Source organism: Manacus vitellinus, unplaced genomic scaffold (genome assembly GCF_001715985.3).
Source record: "Manacus vitellinus isolate BGI_N305 unplaced genomic scaffold, ASM171598v3 scaffold_60_pilon, whole genome shotgun sequence".
NCBI classification, from domain to species: Eukaryota; Metazoa; Chordata; class Aves; order Passeriformes; family Pipridae; genus Manacus; species Manacus vitellinus.
The window spans coordinates 2,150,366-2,170,499 of NW_021940687.1; the positions used below are offsets into that span (position 1 = coordinate 2,150,366).

At 43.9% G+C, this 20,134-nt stretch overlaps 1 protein-coding gene across 1 annotated transcript in view; it reads left to right on the forward strand.

Annotated features, from left to right (window-relative positions):
• HS6ST1 (heparan sulfate 6-O-sulfotransferase 1) overlaps positions 1-20,134 on the forward strand; it is a 186,675-nt gene that overhangs the window by 158,009 nt on the left and 8,532 nt on the right. The window lies entirely within an intron of this gene.

The following is a 20,134-nucleotide window of genomic DNA, read 5'->3' on the forward strand; positions in this document are numbered from 1 at the left end:
GGCAAGGAAAGCAAGGAGAAGAAAGGGCAGAGCAATGATTCACTGCTCGGGAACCCCAGAGATGCATGAACTTTAGCAGAGGTTTGAGTCATCCTGATTCACCATGGCTGCTGGTGTTCACTGTTGCAACCAGGAAGAAGTGCTTCTGAAATCCCAGCATGGAGGTGAAAGGGCACAGTCTGGAAAGGGAAACAAAATCTAGGAATTACACAGTGGCAGTATTTTTGGAAGCAGACGAGTAATTTGGGAGTCTAAGCTCACATGAATAGGATTTTTCGCATAGATGGTTTTACAGTGTTGCCATCCTTCTGTTCAAAAAATTGGCTTTTGTTCAGCATGGGTGCTCTCAGGAAGCCCACTGTAATATCTACCTCCTTCACCTGCAAAATTTGGCATAAAGAAGAGGATCTACAGGGTTTTGAAACACAAGTAGGCTTTCAGTTTATCAGTATAAAAGGTGGGAGATACTGCTGCATTATCTGAGCCAAAAAATACACAGTGGAGCATTACACCAGTAATCTCAGGCTGTTCTTAATGTTCACCATAGCAAGGGTTAAATGAGCTGGAAAGCTCATAGAAAAAAAGCTCATACAGTGCAGTTTTTGTTTATACTGAAATGTTCCCATATGTTTCAGTTAATGCAGAACATAATTGGGTCTGCTTTGGGATGGAGACATTTTTCTTACACAATTTATCCATTAATCATGTGTGTGGGAGAGTCCACTCCACCAGAAATAGATTCCTTTCCATTTTAGCCAAAAACCCACAGTGCAAAATCTTCTCCCTTCCCTCTTCTCCTTAGCATGCTCATTCTCCTCTCCAAAATGTTCTGCCCTTGCTGCAGAGAAATAACCTGGTGGAACAGTTTCAAACATGAGGTAAAATAGTTTTGCCCTACATTAGCTTTCACTTAATGTATTTCCTGGCTCAATTTGCTGAGCAGTTCACATTGCACACGGACATTGCTGAATTAGAAAATCGTACATATAAAAGTTTTCTTATGTTGTTTCAAAGTCAGGATTTCTGGTTTTGATTTTAGTACCTCAAAGTAACAGGAATGAATTGTGCTTGACATTAATTACATCCTTCTGCCTGCTTTATTATTATTAGGATAAACAAGCTACCGATTTGAGGGAGAGAAAAGTCTACAAGGTGTTTGAGGTCTTATTTCCTTTTCCTTTGGTAAACTTCCAGTAATTTAGCTTGCCTAATTTGCTGCTGGAAACCTGCTGCTGGGAGTGCTCATACCTGAAAGAGAATAAAATTAGTGAGCTTGAAGGAAAATTTCAGTAATGAGATGAGAAGAAGGGAAAATTTGTCTTTGTCTGTTTGCTTTTTGTGTGTGAATGTGCAAAATAAGCAGAAGGAATACTGACTGTCTGAGAGCAAAACAGTGAGCTGTGCTGGAGTGGGAGGCTCAGAGGTGTTTGTGGTGTGAGCAGTGTGTTCACTGTCACACCCTGGTTCAGCACCAGGGGACTGTGGCGTGTGGACCCTCCATTGCCCTTCCAGACGGAGACAGGAGTCTCATGGTGCTCACTTTGATCCACATTGGTGCTAGGGCAGGGACTTCCAGCAGTGCAATTGATCCCTGAATTATCCTCTCAGCAGAGGGGAGCCCTGTTGCATCCTGGAATTTATATTGTGGCTCCCCAGTGGTAATTTAAAGGAGTCAGAGTGTGTTTCTCTGCATGTTACCACTGATCCCCCGGTACTTTATTGGCCCACAGGAGCCTCTGACAGCCTGTAAACTTAAGCCAACCTTATATAAGGCAGATTTGTAATCAGAGGCATTTGGCAGCTACCTCTGGCCCTTTCTTGACCTGTACTACACATTTCTTGGCTGTGGCCACAGATGTGCCATAGTGCTTGGAGGCAGAGCAGGTTGGTGATCAGTTGTGTTTCATGGCATACAAATGCTTTATACCAAGTGACAGTCCCATGAGCAATTGTGTTCCATGACTTTTTGATCCAGTGGGTTGTCAGTGTATGAAGACTGGTGCCACTTGTGAGATAAAGCCCCTGTTAGATTTGGACAGAGATTTTCTTATTTCACTGGACTCCAACCTGAGAAAGCAGCTGCCCCAGAAGAGGCTCTCTGTGCCTATGCACACAGGTAAATAGGTATTTTAGTGCAAAGTTGAGCTGTTCATAGGGGAAGGGCTCAGTAACTTTAGTTGACATTTAGAAATAATGTAGCCTAATTAGTCCAATGGTTTTGAAAAGCTTCCTTTCTTCCTGTACTAACTCCCTTTCCAGGTGCCTATTCTTGGTTCCACATCTAATTTGTAGTTGGCATTTGCTTGTCTTTAAAAATGCTTATGAGATGGGCAGTCGTATGTGGGTGCACTAAGAGTGCAGGTGGAACTTCTTGTGTCAGCCCAACAAATGCAGCCTGGTGTTAGATCATCAAGCCACACTATCTTAAGCATCACTCCTTAATGTGCAGATTCTGTAAGCCAAAATATTCCCCTTATTTCATATTTGCTGACTCTCTACATGCACTGTTTTTGTCCTTGCACCACCCTGTGGATAACCAAGTGCCATTTGGGACACAAATTGGTCATCAATCTTCATTAGCAATTGTTTTATTTATGAGTTGAATTCGGCTAAATGCTTGTAATTAATGGTGACTGTAATGCAAACAGTTGTAAAAATGTACCAAAAATACTGCAAGTGAGCAGACATGACACTGAATACACTCAGAGAGTGAATTTTCTGTTACTAAATTGGTGCATTTCGTAGCCCTGTTTCAGAGGGTCACAGACCACAGGGAGCTCTGCTACTGCCACAGGGCTTCTGCTTGAGGATCTGTGCATTTTTGTCTCTGGCTATTTACTGTTCCTTTTCCTTCTAATTAGCACAATTCCCCCCTGCCTAGCAGTCCCAATTGCTTACATCTTTCCCTGTCACTGGTCCACTGCACCCATGTGCTTACAGTCCCTTAGGGTTGTCCAGAATTTATACCATGGGAGAGAAAGTGCCAGTGCAGAGAGAGAGAAGTGTAACTGTGCAGGAGTCAGTGATAAATTAGGTTCTAGGAGGAGAGAGTGAGAGGATATTAGTTTTTAACAGCTTCTAGAAATCCTAAAATAGAGCAGAACTGGGCCACAACTAACAGAAATCATGACTGCTCGCTCATGAGCAGAGGCATCGCTGCTGGGAGGGAGGGAAGGAGCTTTGGCAGAGGACACCTCCCACAGCTTTCCTGTAGTTACTAGAGCGAATTACTTAGAGCTGGAAGGATCCTGGGCTCCCCTGCCAGAGTACTTGGAGTTAAGCAGAATGAGGTCAGCTTAATGTGGTGGAATTTTTCAGCTGGTCTAGTGGTTTTCCAGGGGCCTGAGTCAAATTTTCTGAATGCATGAATCTGGCAATTCATAAATCCTTTGGCTTTTATAACTATCAGCCTTAAACAGTATAAAACCCACTTTTGCATGTACACGTGGAGGTGGGAATTTAGGGTCAGTAAATGCCACATGAATGGACTGACAGACTGATGTTTTCATGGCAGAGTACTGACTGAACTGAGAGGCCTCAGCTTTCTACTGAGGGTTTTATTTTCTACCTTTTAACTTCTTAGTGAATTAGCAAGGGAGAAGTATTTGGTTTTCTTGGTGCTGTTGAACTGTTGGGAGTCCACAGTGCTCCTGAAGAAGGCAATGAGATCACCAGAGTCCCAGGTGACAAACTGGGCACAGAAGGTTGACATTGTGATGATGGCAAATAAGACATAGTTCTGGGGAGAAAACAGTATTTGTCTCCCTAAACAAAGCTTGACAATCAATTTTTTCCTCAAATTGTCCTTCCAAAGGATGTTTAATACTACTTCTATCTAAGGGATGGGATATGTGTGTTTTATACCCTAATCCCTCTGTCATGTTAACAAGGTGCCTGCCTGGAGCAGCCCACAGCTCTCCTCCAGCCCATTGAAACCAGAGCATGGGGTGGCTGGGGTACTTCTGGACCTCTGGACGAGCTGGTTATCCCACCTAGATAAGAGTTCCTGGATCCAATGGTGTAGACATAGACTAAGGGAACTGGTGAGGGCACAGAAAGCAAAGTAGCTCCAAGTGATTTTCAAAAGATTTCTTTGAACGTGGATTGGGAAGGGTCCACACGTCCTCAGTTAAACATATCTGTCCTTTTTGCAGGAAGGTGATAGCACCACTGGGGTCCTGGCTGTCTCTCTCTGAGAAAGGCCCAGCATTGAAACAATGGAGATACGAGTTCCTACTTTACCTAGAGATTATTCTTCGAAATTGGGGTTTGGGCACAAATGGGAGGATCAAGTGTGATTGTTGTCATGTGTAATGGTACAGTTGTTTCTGTCTGTCCCTGTCCCACAGTTTTTACTGGTTTTATCTTCTACTCTGCTCTTGTCACTGCTGCTGCCCTGCATGGATCACCAGCAGGCTGCATACCCTCAGGAGAGTCCTGCCCTGGCATGAGTCCTCCATGGGCCACAGTCCCTCAGGGGCATCCCTCCTTCCAAAAGCATGTCTGCAGCCCCACATACCCTCAGCAGTCTGGCCCTCCCTGTGTCTCCTCAGGCTTCTCCCCACGTTTTTCATCACGTTTTTCTCTTTCCTAAGGGATACACAGCGTTTGCTTTGCCTTCAAGGAAGGCATTTGGCAGGAGACAGGTGAAATATGTTCCAAAACCTCTAGGAGCCAGTGCAAATCTTTTCCTCTGAGTTCAATGAGCTTTGGATTGCGCCCTTATGGAATGAAAGTTTGGCAGAAGTATGTAGTAGCTGTGATGTAAGAATCAGGCAGAAAGATTTCAGCAAACCAACAGTGGCTGGAGCACCTTGAGCTGAGCAAGAGGCCAAGCACTGGAAGGAATGGAGAGGTCAGCACTGGTGCCCAGAAAAACACTGGTAACAGCAGCAGTTCTCTGTCAGAGTTACTGATTCTCAGTCAATTAAAAGTGACAATCAAACTCTGAGGTGTTCAGCTTTCAGCCTGCAATGAGGCCAGAGGTGTTTGTAGCTCACCTGTATTAACAGTAATTGTTTGAAAAAGTCGTCATCAGAGTTTCTCACTTTGGAATCAGTGAAGTTTTTAAGACCTGTGAAAACATTATCCACAGAAAGAAAAAGGAAAGCTCAGATTATAGTAAATACAGTTCTGAAGACAAAGCTTTTGGATGATAACATATTCAGCTCACCTCACCCCAAATATTCACCCAAAAGAGAACCAGAACATCCTCTCCTGCACAAACCGTTTCTAAAAGAGAAAGTGTCTAATATTTTTTGTTTCACCTCTTCAAAAGGGAAGCCCTTTGTTTTATAACCAGATTGACCTGATGATGAACTCAAGGCTGATCTGTTCAATACTCTAAGTAATTTTGCAAATTTAATCTAACAAATTTAATCAAATTTAAACTTAACAAATATAATCACAACTCATCTCAAGCTCGCCTTTTCTTGTCTTCCTTCCTTGTCTTCCCTACCCCGTCATCTGGATCATTCTGAGTTTTTCTCCCAGCATATTTTGCTACTCCTAAAGGCTCAGACAGATGAAAGTCTGTGGTTAAAGAAAATCCATGTATTCACTGGGGATGAATAAAAGCACAGATGGAGCTATCAGTCTTCAAGGATAACTGGTAACGTTCTCATGAAGGGAACGGGTAATAAAAGGTACTGAGGCTTCTTTGAGTTAAAAAATTGGAATGTGATTCATAAATCTACCATCCACCATCTTCAGTGCCCAATCTTAAGACTCACAGCAGCCTTCACAGGCTCCTCAACGATGAGAACAAGACACATCTCTGTATGTGGGACTTAAGCACCCAGGTTCAGTAAGTGCCATCAGAGGTCTCATCCATAAAGTTTTGTGTGTTCATGGTAATAATGGGCATTTTGCTCTTATATGCAAATAATCTCGATTTTCTCTGAGACTGTGTACACTAGAAAGAGAAGAAAACACTCACGATTTCACATAAATTCCTCACAAAGTATAATCCCACTATTTTCAAGGTTACATCCACTGCACAGGTACTGCATGAAATATGTGTGAGTTTTGCTGTAGGTAACCCACTCAGGAAAGTGATCTCATGTTGTAATGGACTTAAGCATATACTTTTTTGACTTTCAGAGCAATATGAAGGATTGTCCCAAAAATATGGCAATAGGGGGAATCTTCTTATGCATTTGAAACACAATATAATGTGTATGATGCATGTTCCCATATATAACAAGAAAACATAGTTCCTACTCATCAGAATGAGGATGTGAGACTGTGTTTAAATCTGATTATGAGATAGAAATATGTCCAGAATCACATGTCTGGAATTTAAGTACTAGAAACAGTTTTAAGATTTAAAGTTGATTTTGAGTGTTTGCAATTTCCCATCCTTTTCCCTATTTTTGTTTTATTTTCTTCTTGCTTTTGGTTACAGTTACAGTTTTTTTGACAAATCCTGTCCCAGTGTCCTTGTTCACCAGAGGGATGGTGATGAGTCGTGGCAGTGTCTTTCTCAGGAGCTCTCCCCTCCATACCCTCAGCTGTGAGGTATCCCCAGACTAGCACTCAAACAGGGGACATTCTGAAGCTGGGATTTTGATACCTGAAATTATTTTTGGGTTTCAGACTTTTGTCAAGGCATGTCAGCTGCCTTATATTGGCTTTTAAAGCAAAATGAAAGAGATCTCTCCAGTGCTGCAGTGAAAAAGGAGGACTGAGGTTGAGTGGGACATTGCGCTGCCGGTGCAGCCACATCTCCACTGACTTCATTGGAACAGAGAGACACAGACAGCAGGAAACTGTTCCTGCTCCTGTGCAACCATCAGGGCTGCCTGGGCCATGTGGGAAGGTGCTGGGCACTTCAGGCACATTGCAGTGAGGAACTGACCTTCACGTGGCACCAAAGGCTGGACTCTCAATCTGCTGTTTTCAAGCTGAATTACAGCTCTTCAGGAATGGTGCAACCTCCCAGAGGCACTCCCTGCTTCCCAGAGGAGGGAGAGCAGATGCTTCCATACTTCAGAACTCTCTGCCGTGGATAATAACTAACTCACAAGAGGAAAATCCTGAATTGGGTCCTGAAAATGTCTGCCCAGCAGTTCAGACACAGGTGTAGCTGTCTGTCTGAAAGAGCAATTCTGTCCTTTGATGTTTCTTGTGCTTGATTACAGGGAACTGTGCAGGAAGGATAGGAGAGACTCCAACTGTCAGAATTATTAAAAGATCTCTTGAGGAGGAAGGTCGTTATCCAGAGGAAGTGAGCTTTGTTGTGCAGGGTGGAGGAGACCAGAACCAGGCACAGCACAGGGAGAAGGACAGATACCTGATGGACACAACGATAAGCAGAAATTCCCAGTGATCTTTAATTAAGTCTCTTCCTGTCCCATCGGGGGGAGATAGGTCCCATGGCAGTAATAGAAATAAATCAGTGCCTCTGCTGTTAATTTAGTGTCCTCCTGGGACAGACAGAGAATATGCATTGTCCCTGATAACGGGCTTCATCCCACAGGGAGGTTCTGTCTCTTCACAGCACCTCTGAACATGCCCTGAAGCCTCATCCAGAGGTCCTGGATGACAGGGTCCCCTAAGCAGAGGGACCAGGAGGCCAAGGTGGCCCAGGGACCCTGCTTAGGGAGACAGAAATTGGGAGAAGTACCTGCTCAGCCCCAGCTGGTACCTGCTACCAAACATGTGTCAATCAGTGATGGAAAAACCACGCAGTGTCTGTCTGCCAGAGGAGAGCCGTGCTCATGAGCTGCAGTGCACAAGGGCTGAAATCTCCTGGTTAAAACATACGGTGCGAGAAATGAGAAAAACCTAAAGTAAACAGTTTGCACAGAGGTGAGCATCTGCTGATTGCTGCTATACCCAGGCAAAATGAGACTCTGTTTGAAAATGGTCTCATTTTGCCCTTGCCTGCCTTTTTTATACAGTGGAATAACTGACTCCTCAGGAAGGCAGAAGGCTCCATTACTTATGTTTCCTCAGTGCATTTTCTCTCCCAAACAATGTTTTCCTCCCCCAAGAGCCTAATTATCACCTAAGAGATGTTAACAGCCAGATCATTGGAACTCTGAAAAGGTTTTGATCAAATACAAGCAAGATGTAGTTTATATTTTGCTGCCCTGTATTCCAGGAGCAGCTGGTCTCCTGAGGTAGGAAAGTGTGGACTAAGTTAATGAATTTAAATATGCTTCTGTTAGATCTTTTAATCAGGAATGTAATTGCATCTGGTAGTCTTTTTAGTTTTTAAATATAGAGATACAGAGTATGTGATTGGAATTATTTTTTTTTTTTTATTTCTTGTTCATTTTGAAATCTATTGCTACTGTTCCTCCCTTCAGGGAATTCTCCAGAAGGAACACCTTGTCTTCCCAGAGCGAACACTGCGAATCTTTACTGTACTGATTTTTTCACTATTAATTTTCTGTATTATCAATCCCCTTTCTATCCCTCTCTACAGCTGTTCTGCCTGCATTGTGTCTGGCATAAGGAGGATACACATGTAGTAACAGGTACACCGAGCCCAAGCATGGAGTGGGAGGAATTTACCTTTGGTCTTCTCTGTCTCTGATACACACCTTTTGTGTCAGCTCTGGCACTTGTCTCTAGGCTGACTGGAATAACAGGATGCACCACAAGCATCAGCCCAAGCTTCTCAGAAAGACCAACAAGGGGAATTTGGACCCCAGTCCTTGTGTCCCGCAGGTGTCTGAGAGGTGTAGCATTTTTGTGTTTGAGCTAATTGATAATAAAAAACATCCTCAGGTTAAATGGAGCAGCCAAAGGAAGCAGTGCTGGCAGTTCTGTGATGCTAAAAGCTTTCCACATCTCTTGCTTTTGTACCACCCTCTCTTTGGGATGAAAAAGTGCAATACACCAAGCTGAGATCCCACAGAGTATTCAAAGAAATGGATTGCAATGGCTCTGCCACGCTCCAGCTCCCACTGGCAAAATATACAAAGAAAAGATAAATTCTTATGTGAGGAAACAGGCAGGGGAGTGAATAATTCAGGGCTGTGAGATATGGAGCCTCATATGACTGGATCACCAGCTCTCATCCCTCCCAGGCTGGTGGTGCCTGAAAGCCTCTCGAAGCTCAGCAGCTGCCAGCGTATGTGGAAGAGCCAACAGCCCCAGCCCAGCAGATCCCAGTGGGCAGAGACTTAGCACAGCATGCTCTAGGGATGGGGATTGCCACATTCTTATTCCAAAATTCACCAAGAAACACAAGAAACTTTTTCTCTGTGATAATTGTCTTGATGGAGACCAAGCACATGCCTGCTGTGGTTATTTCAGTAGAGCTGTGCGGATAAACCCCTTTTGGGAGAGAACTTACACTGGCAAGGTTCCTCTGCTCCATAGCTTAACCCCTTTCCCTGTACAGGATAAACCATACCCACAACCACATATATAGCTACCCACAGCCTTTTTTGTTGGCATTGCTATTTGACTGGCAATATTCTTTTATTATTTACTTCTCACAGTACAGCTATGCCAGCAAAACTCTTCCATGTAACCTAAGCTAAGGAAGGAGAGAACACCTGTGTAAATTTTTCAGAGGTGGTGTTTTGTAGTCAAGCCTGAGGCAGAGACTTAAGCAAAAGGCTGCGTGGATAAAGAGCTGTAATGCCCCAACACAACCCCCAGTGCTGTGTTATGTGTGCCACATCACCCCCGGGCCAGCGGGCAGGGTGGGAGCAGCGGCTGTGAGCAGGGATAGCTGCTGAATTGGAAATGTAAATACCCCGGGGCAAGTGCTGTCAGTCCCTCTGGGGGGAAAGCTGAGTGAGCAGGGAATTGCCCTGGGAGGAGGCGCTTGTGCCCACTCGTCCTTGGTGGTGGCACCCAGCTGGGTGACCTCGGCCAGGCTGGGCAGTGGCACACGGGCACTGCCGCCTCCAGCGCCGCTGGGCAGAGGGACACAGACACAATTACCAATTCCCGGCAATTAAATGAGATTGCACTTGTGGCCTTACTGTGTAAGACATGACCAATCCCATGAGAAGGGAAGGAAAGCTGGCGTAAGGAGCGGTCCCTCCCTGCCAGAGCCATTCCATAGCGGGCAGGTGCCATCTAGTGGGAGCGGGGCCGGGTGAGGCTGGGCACGGCCGGGGATTCCCTCTGCTCTGGCATGTCGGGGGATTCCCAGGCTGCAACATGTGCAGGAATAGTCCTGCTGTGTACTTCCTTTGGAGAGATGCAGAAAGATTTTCTAAGTTGAAAGCAGCGCTTTGTGGAATGGCAACCTACGCTTTTAAGCACATAATTAGACTTATTATAATAATAATAATTATTATTCTATTTATTGTATTATTTATTATTTTATTATTTTTATATTTATTGTTATAATTAGACTTATTAATTAGCTGCAGAAGAGCTTGGCTACCTTTTGGCCAGCTGGGACACCTCAGGAGTCCTTCCCGTGGAAGGCGAGGGAATAACGTTGGCCTGTATTGAAAGCCTTTCAAGGATTTATTAATCAAAAAGCAGCTTTTCAAAATCACATTCAACATATTGCTGCTTTTCTGGTATTCATAGGTATTCCTGCTAAGCACAGGGCAAGGAACCCCATTAACCACCCTTGGAGGCAGAAGAACCCAAGATTTGTGAGGACATGATATCCCTTCTTCCCAGTGCAGGGGAGCTGTCCCTCTGAAATACCCACTGGATGTTTCAGAACTCTCTCAAGGCTCACAGTGTGCAGGTCTGAGGAATCACCCAGCAGAGTAATCCTGCAGCTGTTGAAGTTTTGAAGACTCAGATGTCCCTCTGAAGCCCCAAACCACAAGTCTGATTCGTGCTTCCTGCAAGTGCTGCTGAGAGGAAACAGGAGGATTCCTGTATTTAGAAATAGCTTTGCACCTCTCTCGGCAGTGCCTGGGACAGGTCACTCCCAGAGACAGGATGCTGGCTGGCCAGGATGGAGCAGTGATGGATTTGGAGCAGCCCTTTCCAGCACTGCTCAGCTAATGAATTTTGCAGTCTTTGTTAGCTTCCTCAGCACAATGATTCACTTAGGAGAGAAATTGTTTCTGTGAGCTAGACCGTCACTTTGACAATTCCTGTTGGATGTGTCTGTATGTCTGCTTTAAATGAGCAGTGGCTGCTGAGGCTGGCAGGGAGTACTCTTGTTGTTTGGAATAAAATACCCACCCCTCATACTGTGCATGTTGCACATTCTCCTTCTCTTTAGGAAACAGTTTTAACAAAAGTGTTAATTGCAGGGCAGCTCATGCTGGGTTGTTTTCAGGCTCAAGCAGAAGAAGTCGAAACCGAAAATTAACCTACTGTTTTCAGATCAATAATTTGTGAGAAAAATGAACAGCCATGCCCACGAAGTCTCCGCCTGTGCTGTGGGGAAGGGCTGGTGTTGGTTACAGAGACTGCATAATGAGCAGCCCCCTCTTCATTGGGCTGCAGCCCCTTCTGCTCAGCCCAGCTCAGCTCCGGTGGTGGTTTTAAGAGCAAACTCCCAGCACTTCCCTCCTTAGGGCTGACCCGGGACACAGTGGAGTTCTTGATGGCCTGAGATCCGTTGCTGTTCACTGCATACCCTTTGATGGATTTCTTGCATACAGCTTTTAGTAATGCCTTGATTTCCCAGGAAATTATGTGTTTTAGACAGAAGCCACACATCTTGTTACTCCTGCCAGCTGGTGGGGGGGTGTGCACATGCATACAGATATTTGGTGTTTAATAATTGAACCTGGATGTATCAAGGTTAGCAGCGTGTCTTTCAGCTTTAAAGACAGAGCACTGTTAGAGGAAAATGGGATGTTTTCCTGTGCTGAAAACAAATTTTTCTTCCCCAGCTAGTCCTGGTGTCTGCAGCTGCTGTGTCAGTATCTCCTCCTGAAAGGCAGGGAATGAACTTCTGAACATCTGTAACAGCTACATTAAGTGGCATGGTTTATTGTAGAATTATGGATGATGATGGCTGGATTACTAAATTGTAAATCAATCAAAGCATTTTGATGATATTCTAGACCGTGAAAGAGAGACTCATACAGGAAGAGGCAGTGATTTATTGCACCAACTGGTAACACATTCAACCCCAGTCATTTTTATTTATCATTATTTTGAAAAGATTTCAACCCTTCATAAAAGCAAATTAAAAAAATCTGTAAAGATGATACAATTCTGCTGTACTGAAAATTGACACTCCTGAACTGTGATTTCTAGTGATAGAAAAGTGAAGAATAAGGAACTTTAGATACACAAACTTCACAATAAATTAGTTGAACAATTGCCTTTGTTTAATTGTCTTACAATCAAATGAAGGGAGATTTTTCCTTTTCATCCTTAAATCTGTTCCTTTGAAAGCGTCTCACAGTATCTGGAGTTTTAAACCATAGTACTCAGGATTTTGAAGGCTTAGAAAGTCATCCATTTCCAAGGCATTAGCAACACAGACAGGATTTATTTCAATCTCTGCAGATGATTCTTTGATCTGGGTCTTGCTTAAGTGCATTCCAGTGCAATTAATTAGAAAAACAGTATAAGGCAGTGGCAACTCCAAGTGATCTTAAATGTAAAAGTGACTGATTAGTAGCTCTGCTTTCGTGAGGATTATCTTTTGCTGCTTGACAGCATCTGCTATTCCTGAGCAAGGGAGAGTCAGTTCATTGAGGAGAGAGAGTTTGGGTATTCTTTGTAAGCCATTAATATGACTATTCACAAGAAAAGCAGCAGTGTGGGAACCTCTTCTGGCTCTGATTTTAAGAAGGAACTGGGAAAATGGAGTTAGGGCCAGTCCCCTGCCTGATGCCATGGGGTGTGTGGCAGTGTGGAGCTCACACTGATGGCTTTGTTCCCTGTTGCTGACAGCCCCGTGTGGCTCACAGAGCTCTTTGGAAACCAGTCCTTGCACTGTACCTGTTTCCAGGAATGGGTCGAGCTGCTGTCCATGTTTTTCTTCTTTGGAATGTCTTGTTTCTTGATGTTCACTGGCTGGCTGAAAGTTATAATGTTAGTCCATTGTATGTCCAGGGTATGTCAATCCAGTTTAAAAATTCTGTGCATCTCGATTCCGTTTCCAGAGTCTTGCCACTCAGATCAATAAAAGTAGCCATCCATCAGTTTTTGATTGGAACAAGATTGATCAGTCAGCAATTCAGGGGTGCAGTGTTGCAGCTGCAGCTGCCTGACACAAATATTGCCTCCCTTTGCTGAAAAATTCAATTGTCCTGCATAAGCGATCAATATCTGCTCCTCTGACTATTCTTGCTTCCTTAATCTTCCTGTATGGTTTCTTTATAATTTAATCTTCTTCAAGGAGCCATATTTCCTGTCTATCATGCTGTTACATTTTCCTTGAATCTTTTTTGAATTTCACAGCCAGTGGAGCTTCTATGATTCGCAAGAGAAGCTGACTTACAGTTCAAAAGAAAATGCAAATTCCAGCCTATCTGTTTTATTTACAGTTGTTTCAAATAAATATCTTTACATATTGCATAGTTACTTCTGCTTTGTCTTTGCACTTTATCAACTTGCTTCTGGTTTTCTTTTCTCCGTGTGGCAATATTCTGATCATTCTTTCTTGTGCATCCTGAAGTGTGCAGGGATCAGATGCAGAAATCCTGCTTTCCTAGTTTAAATATTCACGTGTTTTATTAATTTCATCCATCTTGACACCTGGGGAGGCTAAATGCCTGGCAGTCTCTCTCTCCCCAGGGCAGAGACTCATGAAGGTGTGCAGATTTCTGTGCAGAACCAGTGCAGCTCAGTCCCAGTGCCATGGCAGCCTGCACTGCTAATGTATTAGGGGACAGCACTTACAGTGCAGCTGGAATGAGATCCCAAATGCTTTCCACTTACCTAGTGCTAGGGTGAAAACTGATATCCTATGCTGCATGTCCAGTGGGACACTCTGACACAGGGATGAAAAGTTCAGTGTCTCATTGCAAATGTCTCATTACTCTTGAGGGGTTGATTTGTTTCTTGCTTGGTTCTAATGTGGCCACATACAGGGAGAAACTACTAAAAAAAAAAAGGGATACAGTATTCTTCTAGCAAATATTTTAGAGCAAATATGGGTGTAATGTGTTACTGAAATCTGCATTTTATGTAGTGCCAGAATCAATACAAGTGGCAGTCTCTGTGATAGAACCAATACGTGAAGTGAGTGAAAATTTTTCTTTTGGAGAACAGCCGTGTTTTTCCTTCCTGAAATTTCCTACCTTGATGACAGCAGGGGCAATAGTAAAAGCAAAAGAATGCAAAGAACAGGCAGGAGTTGCAGTCCACCTTTCTGCCGTGTGTCCTCTGCCAGCACTAATGTAATCCTTCTGGCACCCAAACTTTGCATTGCCGTCTGTCGGCATTCCGGTGTGCTATTGATTAGGCAGTTTGCTGAGGTCACTTAGGAATCACAACAAACCTCCTGAACTTGGGAACGGTAATAAATCAAAGGCATTTGATTTGTAACTTGCCATCATTTTTGGTGCCTTGCTTCAGTAGAGGACAGCAGTCAACACTTCCTAAGCTCTTGATATGAGGAAGGTTATGATGGCAAAAGAAAGCGCTTGTTTATAAACGGTGCAAGTAACATAAGCTTTTAATGGGTCCTAGAGGAGTCCAAGGCTCCAGAGGGCTTTGGAATGCCTTCCTCTCCGCCCCCATCTGCTCCCCTCACCCTGACCCCCACTTTTTTTTTTCCAAGCCTTTGGCCAATTTTCATCACATCTGTCATTTTGAAAAATGAACTGGCGGTTCACTCCTAAGGTTCAGAGCATGCCATGTATCTTTTTTTAGATTAACTTGTTTGCAAAGAGACAGTTCAACAGGAAATTCTTGTGCTTACACAGCAGCGCAATTTTTATGAAAAGCAGAGATGCTGTTAAAACTCGCAGTCTGTTTCTGTTCTGTTAATTGGATATAAAAGAGGCATGAGACACGAGAGTGACAGGACCACACTTATTTCCTGGGTAAAAACCTATTATTACATTGCTAACAAGTCTGAACCGGGGCTGAGTGTGTAACAGTGTAGGATGAACATTGGCATCTGAGATAAAAGTGCACCCTCGTTTCATTCATGGAAATGGTGGTCCTGAAAGTGTCCATTTCTGATGGCTTCAAGGGAATGAGCCATACCTGTCTTGATGCATTTGATTCCAGGCGTGAAACCTTCCCTGGTATTACCATATGTGTCCAATCAGTGTGGAATAGCCTGGACCATGCTGCTACTCCCACAGTGGGCACCAAGGCTCCGTGTCCCCTCCCAGCCTTCTGACAAACCACGTTCCACCCATCTGCCCTTGTGACTGGCTTACATCCTTTGTGTCTCCACTCCAGCTCTGCTGCCTTTGCCTGTATAATTCAGAAGGAATTTCTATGTAACAGGAGTACAGATGCAATACTATTCTAACTATTGCTTTGCAGACCTGCCTTTCTTTGTAGGTCAGCTTTAGAGACACCTCACACTGCGCTGCAGACACACAGCATTACCACTCCTACAGATTCAAAATCAAAGCTGCATTGCTGTGGGTGACTGGATCAAGCACATAGATGGACCTCTTCCTTGGTTTCACATCTGCAGGTCTCTTCACCACCAGGCTGGAGAAGGCCCTTGCAGTCTTGTTTGACTCTCTCTGGTGTTTTTAAGCCGTGACTCAGCCCATGCGTGGCTTGTGAACACCAAAAGGGAGCTTTTGTTTAAGATTGTTTTGAGTGGATGGGGAGGTGGGTGTTCCTCTTGCGAAATGCCTGAGTTGCTGCTTGCTGTTTTGTCTCTTCTTTCACTGTCAGCTCTGTTATGGCTCCTAGTGCCCTTGCACACAGATGTGGCATTTGGTGCACACAGATACACACAGAGGAGCTCCATGGCCTGGGCTGGCACTTGCAGTGTGACTGTCATGGGATGATGAAAAGCTGCCTCACCAGGATTTCAAAGTGTCCAAAATCCTCCACATTTCATGAAACACATGGGGGAAAAGAGAGGCGTGGCTCTTCTCCTCTGCCTCTGACTCCTGGAGTAGCCCGAGGGTTGTTTGGGGTGGCTCTCAGTGGGCTGTCAACAGCACAGCCCTGGCACCACTGCCCCAGGAATGGCCCGTGGTGAAATCAGACCCTGGGACGAGTCCCTGAGTGAGGATCTGGAGGGTGAGCAGAGCCTACGTAAGGGTTGGTTGTTACCTTTCCAGACATCCTATATTTTAATACAGCCAAGTCCCAAATGCAGAAACCATCAGGCAAAACAAACACAACTATGCAAAACAAACCCAGCCCCCAAGGCAAGCACTGACACCCTTCTCCTTTCCTGGCAAAGAAGATCCTTGGTGTAGGTGTTTACCCAGGCTGAGAGCTGGAGGATCGGGTTTGCTATTCAGTTTCTTGGCTTTGGGGGCTTTGTGTTGCAGCCTTTATTTTAAATGCAGGGGACAGAAAAGATGTGTTTATTTTGTTTATTTGTTTGTTTGGGGTTTTCTTTCTGTTTCTATGAGTTTTAAAGGACTGAAGAGTTTATTGTGTGTGAAATGCAGGAAGAGTGTAAATGAACACCAGATGAGAGGAAATAGACGCAGGAAAATTAGGGCTATTTGCTACCAAAGGAAGTAATCATTGTACATATATTAAATTCCAATCTCTAACTGAGAATGTTGTTGTTATGCAAGAAATCTGACCGTAGAGGGAAAAGGGAATTATGTGGAGTCTTCCCAAGGTTGGGCTTTAAAAATGGTAAGGATGGCTTTGATGCACTGCTGGTGAATAAACCAGGAAGCAGCTTTTACTGAACTAGGTGATGGGGTTGGCTGGAGGGGGTTCTGCATCCCAGAGTTTCCCACTGTCACAGAAGGTTATTCTCTGTGCAGAAGGGGAAAACAGTTTTTCATACATCTGTTATTTGTAGGTAACATTTAGTATGACTTTATAATGAGAATATAAATTCTTTGTAACCTTTCATCTGCCACATTCTCAGCTCGTCTGTCACTAGAGACACCTGACTTACCTGTAAGTCTTTGCTGGACCTGTTCCTTAAGGATACACTGTCTGTTTTCAGTGGAGATAACCCTTACCTGGCAGTCTCCTTCAGTGTCTCTGTCAGGTGAGGGTTTAGGTGGTCACAGGGGGGACGCTGAGTGCTCTGCTTCTTCCTCCCTCAGTCCCTGCAGACTGAGGGCAGGGAAGGTGCACATCTGAATTTCACTGGTGGGAGGCAAAATCCCTGGTTGTTTCAGTGATAAACTATTTACAGTGAGCCAGTAGGAATGGAATAAGGACCCTCTCGAATGATTTGAGGAGTGTGTAATACATGGGCTTGGCTTACAAGGATGCCTTAAATCAGCCACAAATTTGGTGCTACTACTTCTTTTAAACAAAACAGTATTCCTCATTCCTGCAAGCTGGCGGACACCCTGTTCAGTTAATTCAGCAAGGATAGAAAAAGACTTTTTAACATTTTTTTTAATTCTTTATCAGGAGAAAAATTATAGCCTGGGGGCATGTTGCTTTGAGAATTTGGGATTACTTGGTTGAAGTTGACCTAGGCAGCTTCCTTACCCTTCCCCCTCCTGGCAGGCAGATGAAGCATTTATGGTTGGAAGTAACTATCCGTATTTTTTCTTTATCTGGTGGAAGACCATCACAGTAGTCAAGAAGGACTTGTTACAGATTTTGCTTTTCCTGTGAGGGATACTTGAAAGCTCAGTGAAGAACCTGTAGAAATAAAAAAAAAAAAAAAGAGATATTTTGGCTGTGTGGGAGGGAAGCATTTAAGCATAGCAAAGAATAGGGGATTACACAGTCAAATAAGCAGTTCTTGGCAGATTTTAGAGACCAGCAGTGAGAAGTAAGAAAAGTGTATCAGAGTGTAGGAAAGCGTGGAAATGAAGAGAGATAATAGCATCATATTTAGAATCTGTCATTTTATCAGAATTATGTTGACTGGTTGTTAGCAAAAGAGAAGGAATTGTTTTTTTAGAGGAAGAAGGGTTGCATTTTCCCTTCATTAACTGAGGAACCTGCTTACAGGAACTAAGACAGATTATTACTAAAAGGGGGCTTCAGCCACAAAAGAAAGGGTTATTTTTAACCCAGGGCTGCTCGGAGGCTGCATTTGCAGCATGGCCCTGCAAAATACCTCTGCTGGCAATACTGAGGCTGCTTTGTGCTGCTCTGTGAGGGTGGGAAGGAGAAATCCGGATGGGAATCCTGTGGGGCAGCAGTGCCTCTGACGCCTGTGTCATGAAAATATGCCTTCAGTTAACTATTGTCCTCTGACCTCCATCCGTGCTGAAACAGGGGCTTTGCATAATCAGGGAAGGAGACGGCTCCTGCTCCAAAAGATGTTATGTTTTGAATTTCCAAAACAGACAAAGGAAACATTGTGAACCCTTCGCACATGGGAAACAGGGGCAGAGAGAGAGATTTGTCTGGGACACACAGGCTAATTTTGACAGAAGGGGCACTTAAACTGAGGTTTCCTGAATTCATTTGTGCACTACAACCACAAGATTGCCCTTCCTTTCTAATATTGGATTTTGTTCTTCCTGAAGCTTCAATTCTAATACAGGGTTGTTTATCAAAAACATTCTTTAATTCTATTCTATTTAATAGATACACTAGAGATTCTTTCCTTGTACAAAACTATGCTGTTTGCGTGCAGGTCCAGGTTGCAACTCTGCAAATACCTCAGGGAGCTTCAGGTGGATTTTCTTGTTGGGGCTGCCAGGAACGGTGATGCAAGAAAAAGCAGAGGTGTGACTTCAGCTTCTGCTTGTCTTTGTCCCCTTGGGGATCACAACCCCAAGCATTCATGAGGCTCTGCCCCACGTCATGTGGGAGGAAAAACAAAAGTATCTTACTAACCTGAATGTCCATTTTTCTTGCTCAGGCTTGTTCAGGCCAGAAAGGCCAGTGAGACTTGGCACTGCATGGCCAAACTGGCCTGTGGTTCCTCAGGAATTTCAAGCCCCTGCTGACAAGTGGCACTGCCCATGTTCTCAGCCACGCTGGCACAGAGTTCCCCTGACCTTCTCATGGCTCTAATAACACTGCTAATAGATGATGCTTTAGAGTTACCCACCTTTTCTCTAAACTTAAAAGTAATCCCTAAGTACTGAACTTTGGGAATGGAAACTTCAGCCTCTTAAGTGCCCTGGGTGCATATTTCCATGGTCATCCATCTGACATCTAAGTGGCACATCCCTGGCTCCTGAGGTCCCAGTCTTCCTGAAGATGAGCTGTTCACTTGCCTGAGAGCTGAGGGAATCTGTACTTCAGAAACTTAAGATCCTTCCAGAAAGCTAAATACAAGTTTGAGAGCGAAACTTTCACTGTGTCAATGGTGGGTCTCAACTTACACAGTTTAAACTATTCTTTTGCTTTGAAGTCTCTGTTGGGGTTTGTTTGTTGAGGTTTTTTTAATTTTATTTATACCCCACTGGGGCAGCTTCCTGAAGTACCTCCAGGGGCCTGGTTCCTGTGCCTGTATTCCAGTTTCCAAAGATAAATTTGATTTCTGTGTTAGGAGGGAAGCTCCTTCCTTCAAGCACTTTCTGTGTGACAGAGCTGGAAGGAGTTCAGTAAAATTTCAAAAAATGTAACCTATTTTCCTGTGTTTTCTGAGATGAATCTTTGAGAGAGATCACTCATGGTAAAATATTTACTAGTGTATCACCTCAACTAAGGTAGGAACTCTTACAGTGCAGGTGTGAAGAAAGAAATACTTGCTCCTTAAGCTTTTTTCAATCCATGTCCTGTTCAAGCTGTCTCTGTTTCAGTGGACTCCTGAAGCTTTGCATGATATTTCTTAACCTGATTTACTAATTGACTCCTAAAATTTAAACAGAGACAGAGAGAACATAAGCTGGACTCAGGCTTACAGGAATCAGTTTTGTGCCAGCTCTACAACAAACACCCATTTGAATTTATTATATTTATCATTTATAATAATATATTTATTATTGTATATTTGGCTTATTAATGTTTGTGGTTCCCCTGTCTACCAAATGCAGATGCTAATTCTTCCTTTTTTCCCTATCCATACTTGCACAGACAGCAGGTTTGGACAGGAATCAGCTCCTCCTGTGTCTTTGGATACCTCACAAATGAGTCCCTAATCTTAGGTGAACCTTGTAGTTGCTTCTGTAAGCCACGAAATAATGATGGGCTTCAGCCTGCTCAGGGATAAATGCAACCTTTGGATTACATTGGTGTAAAT